Below are 11,283 nucleotides of genomic sequence, written 5' to 3' on the forward strand. Positions count from 1 at the left end.
GATCAGATGAGGTCATATTTGTAAAGCACTTTGCAAACCTTAAAGTGAGCTAGTTATTATTATTATAAATTAGAGAATTCTGCATTGCTCAGATTGAAATTCTGTGCCTTGTGTGACATCGTCATGGGATCAGGGCTGGACTTAGAGACTATCTAGTCGAACCTCCCCCCCTCCATCACTTTACAGAGAAGGAAACTGAGGCCCACAGAGGGCAGGGGACACACCCAAAGTCACAGATGTGTGGTTCAGGCCTTTGCTAGTAAACATGGGCGGTTTTTTTTGGTACAATACGCCCCTTGGGCAGGAGTCCAGCAAAGAAGCTTGTAGATGCCTCAGAACTGTATGCTTTTCAATGCATAAAATAAAATACACAAGATTGTAGGAAAAAAGTTCTATTGAAATAGTTATCAAAATACATATTTTTTTGTTTGTGTTTTGGCAATCGGGGTTAAGTTACTTGCCCAGGGTCACACAGCTAGTGAGCGTTTTTTTTGTGCCTGGGGTGGGATTTGAACTCGGGTCCCTCCTGACTCCAGGGCCGCTGCTCTATCCACTGTGCCACCTAGCTGCCCCTCAAGATACACGTTTTTAAAAATTCCTGGACACCTTGGTTAAGTAGCCCCGCTCTAGACAGACTACTTCTTAGGGACCCACAAATGGAGGGTCTCAGAATCATAGAATATGGAAGCTGGATGGAGCTTTAGAAACCATCTAATATATTCCATGCCCCCTCCCCTTTTATAGAGGATGAACCTGAAGCCTAGAGAAGGAAAGCTACTCTGAGGTATTACAGCCAGGGAGTAGGAGGGCGTAGATTCGAACCCCAGCTCTCTGGCTCCAAATATGGCAGCCGCCGTCCTACCACGCCGAGCTATAGAACCTACAGGTCTTGGTCCAAATTGTCAGAAAGTTAGATTGGAAAGAGTGATTAGGGGGGATCTGCTATTTATGGGGTGAGCGGGATATTTTCAAGATGGGGAAACTGAGGCACAGGAAGAAGGGGCTTGCCCATGATAACACAACCTGGATGGGCCGAGCCTGAGATTTGAATGTAAATAGCGCCCGGCTCCACAGCCGCACCCTTTTCCCACGGCCACAACCCTTTGCCTCCGCCGCAACCCTTCACCTCTGGCTCCCTTGGGCCCCCAGCGCTACCCCTTCCAGCACTTTCTGGAATCAGCCTTCTGGCGTCCTCTTTTGTTACATTGTTCCAGAAAGGGGCTCAGGGGGCGGCACCGGCACTTCTGCGTCTGCGCCAGCCCCGCGTGGAGCCCCAGACCGTTGGGGAGAGCGGTGAGGCAGCATCTCCTGGTAGAGCTCTGAGCCGGTGAGAGTGCGCCCCGCAGAACCGAGCCCAGCGCCCAACCCTTGGGCTCCTCCACTGCTCCTCCAGGCCGTCCTCTTGGGCCAGGTCCACATCCAGCTCTGTTCTGTTCCAGATCCAGCCTGTTCCTGATCCAGTGGGTTCCAGCTCCAGTGGGTTCCAGCTCCAGTGGGTTCCAGCTCCAGTGGGTTCCAGTTCCTGATCCAGCTCCAACCTGTTCCTGATCCAGCAGGTTCCACATCCAGCTCCGGCGGGTTCTGGACCCAGCTCGGGCCAGTTCCAGATCCAGCCAGGCTGCCCTAGAGCTGACCAATGGCTTTATCTAAGCACCAGAGTAAGAAAGGGCAGGTCCTGCCCATCGCCCGGGAGGGGGAGAAGGTGCTCACCTTCCTTGGGCCCGTAGTGCAGGAGGCTGAGTGTGTCCGCGTGGTGGTAGAAGGCAGTGAAGTCAAGTACCTGGTGCGGTACAAGTCCCAGGCCGTGAAGGGGATGGGCACGGGAGTAGGTGTGAGTGGGGCTTCACAAGGGGCCGGGGCCTATTCCTATGCCCCACCGAAGTCCAGCAGCAGCAGCGCCACCAGCACGGGCTCTGAGAGTGGCTTAGGAGGGGCTAGCGGCAGCCCTTGCCACAGTGGCGCCAGCTCGAGCAGTGCAGTCCCTAGTACCAGCTATGCTGTGGGCGGCCCCAGCGGCGCAGGGCCTGTGGCCGCTTCTAGTATCAGTGAGCCGCTTGGTGCCACGGCCTGTTGGGACTATGAGTGGGTCCCCGAGAGCCGTGTGCTTCGCTGTGGCAGCTCCATTGAGAAGGATAGCGATGATGATGATGATGATGGTGGAGAGCAGGAGGATGATTCCTCAACATCGTCCTCTGGGGCCTGTGGAGAGGCCTCGGATGTGGGGGAGGGGAGCAGCAATGGGGAGGGCGAGGGAGGGGGCCAGGGAGGGGCTGAGGGAGAGGGAGATGGGCCCAGAGGTGGGGCGGGGGCGCTGCCATTGCTCAAGCCCGGGGGCCCTGGTGCCCGTCAGAAATTGTACCTGAAAAGGCAGGAAGTCAAGGTGACCCTGCCCGATGCTCTAAAGCTCCTGCTCGTTAAAGATTGGGAGCTGGTGACCCACGGCAAAAAGCTGTTTAACCTGCCGGCCGAGAAATCGGTCGATGCCATCCTAGCTGAGTACAGCATTTTCCAGCAGAATAGTGGGGTCCTCGCCAAATACTATGCGGCTTATGAGCTAGTGGCGGGAATCAAAGAGTATTTCAATGTGATGTTGGGCACTCAACTGCTTTACACGTTCGAGAGGCCCCAGTACGCAGAGATCCTGGCCAGTCACCCCAACATGCGCATGTCCCAGATCTATGGCGGAGCCCACCTGCTGCGCTTATTTGTGCAGCTCGGCTCCGTGCTGGCCTACACCCCCCTGGATGATAGCAGCCTCAATCTGCTCCTGGGCCACTTGCAAGATTTCCTGAAATATCTGGCCGCCAACCCCTCTGGGCTGTTCACCGCTGCTGACTACCAGGTAGCATCGGCTGAGTACCAGCAGAGAGCTGAGTGAGTGGCCCGGGGCTGAGGTGGGAGCAGGCCGGGTTTGCTCAGGCTTGCACCCTATATCCAGTTGCAAGCCCGAATCATGTGGGGCTTGCTTTGTTTGCAGACCATTTGATACTTTGTTAAATGTTGTGTTCTGTCTGGAGAGGAGGGTGGTTCTTTTCTTGCTGAGCTTGTGGGGGTGTGTGCAGTAATAAGCTTTACAGGCTAGACATTGTATAGAATTGACTAGAGTACACATTGCCTTGTAACTTTCGAGGGTTTGCGTCCTGTGCGTCCCTGGCCGCTCTTGTCGCCCGTCCCTGTGACCTTGTCTTAGTGCTCTGTGTACTGTGATGGTTAATGCTTTGTGCCCAAAGACCCTAAAATCCCTGGGATGTCGTCTTCGTGTTCAGTGGCCGAGGGGACGGAAATGAGCCAAGACCTCCATGCATGCGCCTGTAACCAACGTTTCTGCCTGGCGACCAGAGACTCTGAGAAGCTGGACTTGTCTTCCTCGGTGCTCAGCGACCCGACATCTCCTTCCGTGCACCTGCAGCGACTGGGACCTGCTTCAGTGACTGTAGACCTTGACCTCTGATGGCCAAGGCTTCCCGCGGTAATAGGTAATAGATGTAGGCTTTGCCTTGTGAGCTCAGAGCAGGCATTGCAGTTGCCCAACATGGTTTTCATTCTGTAACATCCACGCTTTTCTTACTGGTCTTAATGCTTAGGGACCAAAAGGGCCTTAAAATGCCTCCCTGTGACCTTGTCTTACTCTGTGTGCCGGAACTGTTACCTTTATTGTTCAAAGACCTCGAGGCGCCTGCTAGCTTTCTTAATGCTTACTGACTAGATCTGGAAGGCCTGTATTAACTTTGTATTAACATTTAGTGACTTAAGACCCTGATCCCCCCAATGCCGAATATTTCCCAGCATACTTACTACCCCCACCCCCTGCCCCTGGTTTTTTATGCGGCCCTTAAGGTTCCCTGGTCATGTGCCCCTGCTCTCTGTGTCCCAGTTCTGGTGTTTTCCCTCTTGATCCCAGTGGCCTTTAGGTGATGGAAGGAAAGTGTTAGATTTGCTATTGACACGTTCTCCAGGAAGCTCTTGCCAAACTGTTCCACAAGTCTCAAAAATAAATTGTTTTTTGCTTCAGAAAACAGCTGTGTATTTGACTATTCTGTGCATACCGGTAGGCCCCAGGGCCCCCACCCACTGCGCAACCAATCAGCAGCAGACTGGCTGTCCTCTTCCTCCCCAGCCCCTGGCAGTAAGAGGTGGATATCCTAGACTCAGCCACGACTGTAGGAGGGGCTCCATTCCTTCCGGGTGAGGTCCTTTGGGCTGGGCTGCTCAGTGGTGCTCGTGATGGCCAGGGGCACTACTGGAAAGTGGGAGAATGAGTTCCTGCTGATGCCACCAGCAAGAGAAACAGGCAAGTGTAGGAGCAGCTAGGGGGTGCAGTGGATGGAGCACCGGCCCTAGATTGAGGAGGACCTGAGTTCAAATCTGGTTTCAGACACGTAACACTTACTAGCTGTGTGACCCTGGGCAAGTCACTTAACCCCATTGCCTGGCCAAAAAAAACCAAAACAAAACAGCCCAGTGGTTCCCCTCCAGGAGGCCTGTTAAGGCCACTCCTCCTTAAATGCCCTAGTGGTGGTGCTGCCACTGGCCCCCTTGGTCCCCTCTTCAGCCGCTTCCTGTGCTCCCCCTGATGAAAGTGCTGCCCAGTGCTCAGGAACGGTTATGGTGCCTTTATTGCCCGTAGTGACCTTTCGGCTTGAGTCTCCCTCTGCCATGCTGGCTCTCTCCCTCCAAGGGCTCTGACTGGAAGGGCCCTTAGGAACCACTGAGGTTTCCTGCTTTGCCTTGATGTGGCCAGCACCCAGCATGGGGCCTTGCACATAGCAGGTGTCCAAGAAAAGATGAAAATCAATCGTTTTGAAATGTTCATTAAAACTTCAAAGCCCAGTACATGTTCATATCAATCATATTTTGTAAAAAGTAACTTTTCCAAAACAAAATTTTGGGAGAAGAAAGCCACTGTGTTCTATGGGTGTCAGCTTTCACATCTGGCATTGCAGACGGCTGTTAGTTAGAGTCTCCTGTCTGCTTCTGCATCAGCCTGTTGGGATGCTGTCTGGAGTGGGGTGTCGCAAGAAAATCTGGCCTTGTGAAGAGAGTGGGTGGAAAGGAAGCATTGGAAAAAGCCAGTAACGTCTGGTAAGGAAAGTAGTGTGGATCTGTGGGCCACACTTTCAGAACCACTGATCTTGGCCGATCCCCTCATTTTACAGAAGGGGAGACTGGGGCCCAGAGAGGTGGGGGGAGAAATAAACATTTATTACTTGCCTACTACATCCCAGGCACTGTGCTAAGGGCATTACAAAAATTTGATCCTCACGCCAACCCTGGAAGGTTGGTGCTCTTATCCCCCCCCCCCCCGTTTTATAGATAAGGAAACAGGCAGACAGAGGTGAAGGGGCTTGCCAAGAGTCCCACAGCCATTAAGTGTCTGAGGCTAGATCTGAACTCAGGACTTCCTGCTTCTAGATCCAGCACAGACTCTAGGGACGGGGAATCTCATCCTGGACAGGTGGGCTTACCAGGCAGCCCCCTACCCATTTTGGTGGCCTTTGGCAACAGTGAGGATGACTACCGGCTTGCAGAGGGCAAAGGCCCTGAGCCCCCAGGAGCCAATAGCAAGAGCAGGTGAGCTCTGCCTCGGCCGGCCCTGTGCCCTGGCCAGCTCTGGGATCCCATGGGAGGGGGGTGGAACTGTGGTCTGGCAGTTGTTTCCATCTGTTCAGTGCCTGCCCAGGGCTGGGGTGGGGGTGGGGGGCAGCTATCACTTGCTAGCTTAGGCAGATCCAGGTCTGCCAAAGCTCTCGGGCCTGAACTAATGCCTGGGGAGGGAGAGGCCAAGACGTGGCTGGGCCCTTCAGGAAGGGAGGGGCCTGGAGGAAGTTGCACCATGCTGGATGAGTGACATGGTGAATAAGCCAGGAGCCTTTCCTTGGTGTGGCATTCAAGGCCCTCAGCACCCTGGCTGCCAGTCCTGGCTCTACTGAGTGACCTGCTCCGGGCCCAGTGGGCCAGTGTTCAGGCCACAAAATCAGGTGGTAGGAAGTGCTTCCTTCTCGTGGGAAGCCTGGTTTTTTGCCTGGCTGCTGGGCATCTGCCCACTAGCCAAGCAAATGGCCCAGTCTTTGCTGGGTAGGTCCCATTTGTCAGGGCCCAGCCTCCCCAGTGAAAGGTTCCTATGGACAGAAGGACAAGGCTCTGCAAACTGAGGGAGCCTCAGCTGAGGCATCTTTTGGGTTGGGAGGTCCACCTCTACATTCCAGCTGTCAGGCACTTGAGGAAGGGGAGGTCAAGGCTCAGGGGCCCTGGGTGTGCATGTGTGCTTTCTGTGTTCAGACCCTTAAGGAGCCGAGTCCTGAGCACAGGGTTTGGAGGCCCTTTTCCCCTGGGGGCCTCAGTTTCCTCATCTGTAAAATGAAGGGGTTGGGCCAACCCTCTGAACCTGATTGCACAAGAACAGAAATCCAAGGCCATTTGAGACATGGGGACAGGGGGCGAGGGGGGGCAGCCATCCCAGCTGAGGCTGAGGTAACATGTTGAGGGCTGGAGGAGTCAGCTGGGATGCTTCTGCTTCAACAGTCATACAGGAGCTTAGAGAAACCAGGGAAACCCCCCACCTCCACCACACCAAAGCAGGCCCCAGAGATCCCAGGGGGTCTGCAGAAAGATCTAGGAGCAGGCCCAGGGCTCAGCCCCCTCCCTGTCACTCATTTGCTTGTCTTAGGGTAGCTGTGCCTCCCAAACCCAGGGAAAGGCCCAGAGATGAAGACCCTGCCACACAGTAGGGAGTGAGAGTCGACACCAGGAAGGCCCCTGCAGGAGGCCCAGAGGGACTCCAAGGCCCTTAAGGTCCCTAACTTCTTCCACACCTACTCTTTGGAAGCAGCTGCTGCTGTGGGAGGGAGGCCCCCTAGCTTCCATCCCGTTGCCCTGGTAACGGCCTCCCGTGTGGTGCACCGGTGATGCTGTTCCGTGTTCTTGTGGCCCTCTTGTGGTGAGCTAGCTTTTCTCAGTCAACTCCAAGGACAAAGGAACCCAAATGTTTTCCCCCTTTCTTCCTTGCTTTGAGGCATCTCTGAGATCACATGCTCAAAATAACATTTCCCAGGTCCTTCCTCCCACCCTGCCCCCACTTTCCAGAATTCTGGGGCCGATTCCTCAGCCTTTGGCTGTCCCTGGCCCGTGGTCCGCCCCCCCCCCCCCCCCCAGCGCGTCTGGAGTCCACGAAGTAGGGATGGATTCTCTTGGAGTGAGCGCTGAGAAGGCTTATATGAACTGATTCAGAGTGAAGTGAATAGAACCAGGAGAATGGTGTGTATAAGAACAGCAGTATTATCAAGATAAACAGCTAGCTGTGAAAGACTTGGAAACTTGGGCCGATGCAATGACTAATCACAATTCCTGCCAGAGGAGTGGGGGACTCAGGGTACAGAATGAGGCACACATTTGTGGACACGGCCAATGCAGGAATCTCTGCTGTTTGTGTATTTGTTGCCAAGCTCCTGTTTTTGTTTTTGTTTTTCAATGGTGAGGGTGGGGAGAGTGAGGGAGGAGGTGGGAGGGAGACAAAGTAGATTTTTCTTTTTTTTTTCCTTTTTTTTTAGGCAGTTGGGGTTAAGTGACTTGGCCAGGGTCACACAGCTGTGTCAAGTGTTTGGTCTGAGGCTGGATTTGAACTCGGGGCCTCCTGACTTCAGAGCTGATACTCTATCCACTGTGCCACCAAGCTGCCCTGATTTTTCAAACTCTAAGTATGCAGTGAAATAAGAGGGCTGGCTCAGCTGCTTTTCAAGGTCTCTCCCAACACCACATCTAGGCACTTAGTCCATTATTTGAGGGAGAAATGCAGCCCCCAAGGTCATCCAGGCTGGGCGGCAGGTCCAGAGGGTCACACTGGACACGGAGGGGCTTCACACATGCTGCAGGAAGCGACTTCTCGAGGTCCCACGGCTCGGGGGCAGCACATTAGAATCTGGGGCCAGAGCACTTTCTTCCTTCAGATTTGCCTTCGAGGCTACCACAAGCACACTCTTGGCAAAGTCTATGTGTTCTGGGAATAAGGTGGAGTGAAGTAGAAGTGAAAAACAAAGAAACCATGAAATGGGCCCGGGCAGATTCAACGACTTGTCCAAGGCCACAAATCCACCATCAGAGGCACCATGTTAGTCCAGGCACACAGCGAGCAAGGGTTCGAGTCCTCTGGTTCTATTGGCCAGATCAGGAACCGAGGGTGGAGAGAATGTGTATGATGGAACAGGGACAGACAGATTAACCGCAGCGGGTGTGCGTTAGGGCACCTTATGTACACACAGATGAAGGCTTAGGGCCATGAAAGGGCTGGGGGGGGGTGCATGGGGTAAGGGGTAGAGAGGAAGAAAAATCAGCGTGATGGAGTCTGCCACATGACCCGAAGTCTGTGCTCGGCTACTGCAATGTCTCCGTGGGGAGGATTCTTTCTCCCTGAGAGAACTGGGAGAAGACTGTTGGCTAACCATGAGGTGTTGTCATTCATTCTTTTCTGTTCCAGGTGAACACAGGAATTTGGGAGTCAGAATCCAGGCCAGAGGTAGAACAATGCCCAAGGAGCAAGAAATGATCTTCAGGAGTAACCTTTGAGACCCCAGATGAGGGGAAGGATTCCACCCAGCAGTCAGGCTGCATTGGGACATCAGCATGGCATGTAGAAACTGAGTTAGGTTGGGAGCCCACTTCCCCAGAAACAGAGGCCATGCAGGGGAGAGTATATCCCTAAAGTGTTGGGGGAAATGTTTGCCCTTTGGTAATGGTCCCTTTGGAAAGGTCACTTGATGTTAAGTGGTTAAATTAATTAGTTAATTAATTAATGTTAAAGGGAATTAGGGTACTAGGCACCGGCCCTTAACAATGGCAGGGAAATAAAGCTGGTGAGGGCTCATGCTGATAGTAGTAGAGAAGGAAAAACCCTCTGGAACCCTGAGGAGATAGGTCAAGCAGGCCTGGCTTTGGGAGAGGCATTCTAAATGCCCTTGTCTCAGAAGGCCCAAATAAATTGGGTCAAGAAGTTGGCAAAGCACTTCTCCTAAGAATGCTAGAATTTAGGAGGAAGTTTCATTATAAAGCAATGAATAGAGGAGATGGCAACAGATATACTGGAGAATTTCAAACACATGAAACTGAAAAGATTTTGCACTAACAAAATGAACGTAGCTAGTGTGAAAAAGGAAAGCAGATGATTAGAAATTTTGAATTTCTTACTTGACTAGGTAGGGACAAAAGAGAGAGAAATATATTAACTGACTAAATAAAAGAAAAAAAACAATGATTTGAGTAAATTCCAAGAACTTGGATTAGGGCAAATAGGCACAGAAAAGGAGAGACCCTCCAGCATAAAAGCCGTATGAGCAAAACCAATCATAGACACAATGCACTGACTTAAAAGAGGAAAAGTCATACAAAAGAAATAAATAGGAAGACCTAAACCTAACCAGCACATTATTTATTTTTAAAAATAATTTATTTATTTTTAGTTTTCAACATTCATTTCCATAAGATTTCGAGCTCCAAATTTTCTCCCCTTCCCTCTCCTCTGCCCTCCCCAAGACAGCATGCGATCTGATATAGGCTCTACTTACATATTCATATTAAGCATATTTTCACATTAGTCATGATGTAAAGAACAACTAGAACTAAGGAGAGGAACCACGAGAATGAAGCAATAAAACAAAAAACAAAGGAAAAGGAGAGCAAAGAGTCTGCTTCGATCTGCGTTCAGACTCCATAGTTCTTTCTCTGGATGTGGATAGCATTTTCCATCATGAGCCCCTTGGAGATGTCTTAGATCCTTGCATTGCTGAGAAGGGCTAAGTCTATCAATGTTAGTCATCTTATACAAGTCTTTCCAGGTTTTTCTGAAGTCAGCCTGTTCATCATTTCTTATAGCACAATAGTATTCCATTACATTCATGTACCACAGCTTGTTCAGCCATTCCCCAATGGATGGGCATCCTCTCAATTTCCAATTCTTTGCCACCACAAAAAGAGCTGCTATGAATATTTTTTGTACATGTGGGTCCTTTTCCCACTTTTATGATCTCTTTGGAATACAGACCTAGTAGTGGTATTGCTGGTCAAAGGGCATGCACAGTTTTATAGCCCTTTGGGCATAGTTCCAGATTGCTCTCCAAAATGGTTGGATCAGTTCACAACTCCACCAACAATGCATTAGCATTCCAATTTTCCCACGTCTCCAACATTTATCATTGTCCTATTTTGTAACGTCACCAATCTGATAGGTGTGATGTGATATCTCAGAGCCATTTTGATTTGCATTTCTCTAGTCGATAGTGATTTAGAGCATTTTTTTCATATGACTAGAGATGGCTTTAATTTCTTCAACTGAAAACTGACTGTTCATATCCTTTGACCATTTGTCAATTGGGGAATGACTTGTATTCTTATAAATTTGACTTATTTCTCTATATATTTTAGAAATGAGGCCTTTATCAGAGACACTGGCTGTAAAAATTCTTTCTTGTTTTTCTGCTTCCCTCCTAATCTTGGTTGCATTGCCTTTGTGCAAAAACTTTTCAATTTAATGTAATCAAAATTATCCATTTTACCAGCACGACTTTAAATGTGAATGGGCTGAGCAACCCCCCCAAAATGAAAGAGAATGACAGAATGGAGAAGAAAACAGTCAACAGACATATCTAGAAAGTAGAGACATAGGGAGTATAGGAATGAGGGACTGAAAACAACATTTACTATGACTCAGATGAATCCACAAAAGTAGGAGTTAGAATCATGCTCTTAAACAAAGCAAGGAAAAATAAAAATATAAAGAAATTGAACAGAGAAAGGATATTATGTTTAAAAAAATCAAAGACAATGAACCAATATCAATATTGAGCTGATAATGTACCAACAGGCATAGCATCTACATTTATAATAGAAGAATTCTGAATTACAAAAAGGGAGACAGTAACATAAGAGTATTTGAATTGTTTCTGTCCGAGCTAGACAAAGCTAAGAGAAAGATAAACAAAAATAAAAAAAAAAATTTCTGAGATTCAGCTAAAGGAGTCCTCAATGGAAAAATCATCTCTGAAAACATTCATTAACGAAATAGAAAAAGTGGATTCATGAATTAAATACTCAATGTAAAAATGAGGAAATCGACAAATACAAAATAAGCACAAAAGAGGAAATTTTGAAAATGGTAAGAGGAAGTGATAAATTAGAAAACAAAAGGACTTAGTCTTTGACTGAATGTAAACTTTACAGAACAAATCCTTTTATTAAGAGATTTCTTCTGTGAAGTTTGGATTCAGTCAAAGGGCCCCACTTGAGGACCTAGAGGGC

The 11,283-nt window shown here is 49.8% G+C and overlaps 1 pseudogene across 1 annotated transcript; it reads left to right on the forward strand.

The window, feature by feature from the left end:
- Positions 1-1,254: 1,254 nt before the first annotated feature.
- Positions 1,255-4,010, forward strand: LOC110201066 (mortality factor 4-like protein 1 pseudogene; annotated as a pseudogene). Its single transcript, XR_013483537.1, has 2 exons — positions 1,255-1,327; positions 1,440-4,010. The product of XR_013483537.1 is annotated as a mortality factor 4-like protein 1 pseudogene (transcript).
- The last annotated feature ends 7,273 nt before the right edge of the window (positions 4,011-11,283 follow it).

Source organism: Phascolarctos cinereus, unplaced genomic scaffold, assembly GCF_003287225.1.
Source record: "Phascolarctos cinereus isolate Bilbo 61053 unplaced genomic scaffold, phaCin_HiC Scaffold_8;HRSCAF=390, whole genome shotgun sequence".
Taxonomy (NCBI): domain Eukaryota; kingdom Metazoa; phylum Chordata; class Mammalia; order Diprotodontia; family Phascolarctidae; genus Phascolarctos; species Phascolarctos cinereus.